Source organism: Fistularia commersonii, chromosome 6 (genome assembly GCF_037954325.1).
Source record: "Fistularia commersonii isolate RoL2024-O1a breed Wild chromosome 6, RoL_Fcom_v1.0, whole genome shotgun sequence".
Taxonomy (NCBI): domain Eukaryota; kingdom Metazoa; phylum Chordata; class Actinopteri; order Syngnathiformes; family Fistulariidae; genus Fistularia; species Fistularia commersonii.
In genome coordinates this window covers 15527217-15532010 of record NC_141289.1, presented here as the reverse complement: position 1 = coordinate 15532010, position 4794 = coordinate 15527217, and the positions used below count along the sequence as shown (strand labels likewise).

Here is a 4794-nt window from a genome sequence, read left to right as displayed (position 1 = left end):
AATGTTCACAAACAAACTTTTTGACTCCTAGATAGAACATTGGATTTACAATACAATGTTTTTGGATTTCCTAAGAACGTGGCTCAATTTGAGTTTTCCATTACAACATTTGGATTTTCAGACAGAATCTCGAGTTTTTCAACATAATTCAAACTGTGAAGAAAAAATAAATAGTATGAACGAAATTGATTTTTTTTTTTGAGAAAACCTTCAAAAATAAATAACGCTTCTGATTATATAGAATGTCAAAGCTCATTTTTGATTTTCAAACAACAAATCGATAGGACTTGTTATTAAACCCCTATTTGATCTCAATAGGTGTAAGACATGCTTTTATCAAAATGCCAGTGACTATTAAGTTAGTTAGTTAGTTAGTTAGTTAGTTAGTTAGTTAGTTAGTTAGTTAGGGTTAGTCTTTTTAAATGTCAAAAAAATCATGAAAAAAAAATCCTATTACATACGGTCAAAATATCAGTACCAGGATAGGTTTTGCTCAGAAAAAGATTCTTCAGAATTTAAATTTAAATTTATCTTCAAGTGTCGCTGTATTGCAAATGACACCCCTCTTAAAATGTTTTACAGCAGCAAAGCATGCAATTAAAAGGAAATACTCAATAAAGGAATGTAGGGCTGGTGGGGGTGTCCAACAAACATTCGTATCCAAAACTGTTGGATGGGTTTCCTGTTTTTGGTTGCAAGTTTCTTAACTTTGACTGAGAAAACAAGGTTTGTCAAGAGCAGGAAGCTGCGATTGTCCACACCTGTTCCTCCTCCACAAGTCGACCATGATTATGTTTTGTTCTCATCCCCTCGCTCCATACCAGAGTCGGGTCTGTTGAATTTTTGATTTTTTTTTTATTCCTCTGTATGATGATAGTGTTCCTCTAAGAAGAATTTACCTTTACACATTTTTCAGAAATTGTTTAGTAGTCTTACTTTGCCTTGAGGTTTAGATTTTTTGATTTCCATGCTTGTTGGCTTTCCCTCATTCAGAGATTCTCCTTTTCACTTAATGAAAGATTATTTCGTTGTTACTTTACCACAAGTCCCGCATTTAGGTTGTCACTTTGCCAAGTCATTATCGTAAAAGGTTTCTAATCCTGTGATTTTTACATCTATCAGATGTTTATGGTCGTGATGACAACCTTAAGCTTTATTTTTCTAGAGCGCAATTAATTGCAACATGATCTGCTGTCTGTCATGCAATGTGATTTGCCAGCATTTTGCAAACTTTAAGATTATATTTACTAGTTGCTCGTAGAAAAAGCCCAAGCCAACATTTTATTCTAGCGACTGGGTTGGGCCTTTCAAAAATGTCACAGGTTTCAAAAATTAAATGAGAGCATCACACAAGAATTTAGGAGGAACCAGAGTCATCCAGAAAAAAAACATATTTCATATTTAAATGGGGAGCATGTTTATCACGTTTATTAGACAACTTGACAATCAGTCACATTCCAGAAAACAAACAAACAGAATTGTGTACTTTTCATAAAATCAAAATAGCCATCCCTTTTATAAATACGACTTAATGTAGTTTCTCGTGGGAATTTTTCAAGGAAACCAAAACAGAGAGGGCCTAATGGAAGCTCTGCATCCTATAATAATAAAAAATAGATAATGGGTTGGGTGCAGGCAGATAGGAAACATTTTATTTTTCAGGAAGAGCTTTTGACATGTTGATGATACCACATGGGTCATCTTTTTAGCAAATTATCACACTGTAATAAACAAACAAAATGGCACATTAGAATGCCTTTTAAGGCACCGTCTTGTGAACATGCGAGAGACTGTGCCCTACAGTTGGATCCAGAGGAGAGTAGATGTGACATCTTAACCTTTAAATGGTTTGGTCCGACATCACGCAATACATCCAGAAGTCGGGTCAGACGGAGGTTGAGCACGTTCATACCTCAAACAAACCCTATCAAAGTGTGACAGCAGCTTGGTCAGGGAGCAACTGCAGTCTTTACCCCCAGCCGAAATGAACCGCAGACCAATGAAAAAAGGGAGACATGAATAATGAGTGTAAATGAAATGAAAATGAACAAGTGAGAGGAATAAGTGTAAGATTTATTGAACACAAACAAGTCTTTCAAACACCCCCTCTCTCTCCCGGAGACTTAAATATTTACATAACTTATAAAAGCATTCTCGTTTCACAAACTTTGTTTATTCCTCGCTTTTCTTATAATTGGCTCCCTCAACCTTGCCCTGGAGTCCTTTTCTGTGCAGGAATCAGGAACAATTTGTTTCAAAATGTGATATTATTATGTTTTGTTCGAGAAATCTCAAGTGTGTGATGTTCGGTTCCAGTTGGTACCTCGACGACACACCTGGTGATGATTGCTTAATTCCAATGAAAGACGGAGCAAGCAGTGTATGGTGCAATATTGAAAGCTTGTTTGTCAAAGTACTAGAGATAAAAATGTAACAACAGAGCACAGTCCTGTCTTTCAGTTGACACATCTTCCAGTTTACATTTTGGCACAGATGTGAAAAAAAAAGAGTAATGAGCCCAAGGAAAAGCACAATAAATGCCTTGACGTGGTTAGGGTTTCAGCTCGCACACAAACATGCACTTGCAAGAAGATGAATCAGAGAGAGGAGATTAAATGTCAACCAAAGCATGGCGTTGAAACCTGACCGCCAATATTCTCTTTGTGTGTGAGCATGCGTGCATGCATGTAGGGGGCCCCACCACTGCAGGCAATGACAACCTCCGCAATTGTTCTAACCACACCTCGGGAACCCAATCAACCCTATCATGCCCCAAATACCAGTTTGGTCACATGACTTGATAGTGGTATTTTTACATTGACTATCACGTGTGAATTTGAATTTACTTTTTACCCAAAACAGAGAAAGAAACACATATTTATTTTTCTCATTCCGTTTCTAAGAAACATCCTTGAGCAAAGGCACCTCTGCATGTGTGCGCTGTATTTGCGAATGCTTGATACTGTCAGTAACCTGTCTAAAAATGTGTATGGTAAGTGGAGGAAACAATCATCTGACTTTTGTTTAGATATACTGACACAAATTATGGACAAGAGAAACAAGTGAAGCCATTTGGAGTTGGTTTAGCTTTTGCAAGTCACACTGACCCCAAAAACCACAGCTTGACTTCTGGGAAAGACCCTTTTCAAAACCCACCATTACTCAATGCATTGAGAAGCGATGACATTGGGAAAGCAACAAAGCTGCTGTGACTGTTCAGGCAATAACAAGGGCTGATGCCGCACTAAATCAAAACGGTTCCTCCGAGAGACTCATTTTGCCAAATCCATCCTTCTCAGCCGGAGACGGGAGAACTTTTGCATACCCCACTGCAGACCAGAGGAAACTGCAAATTCATAGAAAGCATTTTCAAATGACTGCTACTTGGATGCCAAATTCCTGTTTTCCAAGAAATGGGTTTCCTCTTTGCACGCTGGAGATTTGAAAGTCAAAGTCCATCATGACCTCTGATCTGAATTTGTTAATGAACAACAGCTTAATGCAGAAACACTCAATGATAAATACATATTTCAATAAATGTCCATAGTGGGGCAAAAAAGTATTTAGTCAGTCACCAATTGTGCAAGTTCTCGCACTTAAAAAGATGTTTAGAAGCCTGAAATTTTCATCATAGGTACACTTCAACTATGAGAGACAGAATGGGGGAAAGAATCCAGGACATCACATTATAGGATTTTTAATGAATTAATTGGCAAATTCCTCAGTAAAAAAGTATTTGGTCACCTACAAACAAGCAAGATTTCTGGCTCTCACAGACTTGTAACTTCTTCTTTAAGATGCTCCTCTGTCCTCCACACATTACCTGTATTAATGGCACCTGTTTGAACTGGTTATCAGTATAAAAGACACTTGTCCGCAACCTCTAACAGTCACACTCCAACCATCACTATGGCCAAGACCAAAGAGCTGTCAAAGGACACCATAAACAAAATTGTAGATCTGCACCGGGCAGGGAAGACCGAATCTGCACTAGGTAATCAGCTCGGTGTGAAGAAATCAACGGTGGGGGAAATTATTAGAAAATACAAGACCACTGATAATCTCCCTCCATCTGGAGCTCCACGCAAGATCTCAGCCTGTGGGGTCAAAATGATCACAGGGAGGTGAGCAAAAATCCCAGAACCACGCAGAGGGACCTAGTGAATGACCTGCAGAGAGCTCAGACCAAAGTAACAAAGGCTACCATCAGTAACACACTACACCGCCAGGGACTCAAATCCTGCAGTGCCAGACGTGTCCCCCTGCCTAAGCTCGTACATGTCCAGGCTCGTCTGAAGTTTGCTAGAGAGCATTTAGATGATCCAGAAGAGGGTTGGGAGAATGTCCTGTGGTCAGATGAATCCAAAATAGACCTTTTTGTGCGAACTCATCTTGTCGTGTTTGGAGGAGAAAGAATGGTGAGTCGCATCCAAATAACACCATACCTACTGTGAAGCATGGGGGTTGGAAACATCATGCTTTGGGGCTGTTTTTCTGCAAAGGGACCGGGACGACTGATCCTTGTAGAGGAAAGAATGAATGGGACCATGTATTGTGCGATTTTGAGTGAAAACATCCTTCCCTCAGCAAGGCCATTGAAGATGAAATGTGGCTTGGTCTTTCAACTTGACAATGATCCCAAACACACCGCCCAGGCAACGAAGGAGTGGCTCTGTAAGAAGCATTTCAAGGTCCTGGAGTGGCCTAGCCAGTCTCCAGATCTGAAACCAATAGAAAATCCGTGGAGGGAGTTGAAAGTCCGTGTTGCCCAGCAACAGCCCCGAAACATCCCTG

General features: G+C 39.7%; 1 pseudogene; it reads left to right on the top strand.

Moving 5' to 3' along the window:
* The first annotated feature begins 1780 nt into the window (after positions 1-1780).
* Positions 1781-4551, top strand: LOC147233506 (uncharacterized; annotated as a pseudogene).
* Positions 4552-4794: the final 243 nt, after the last annotated feature.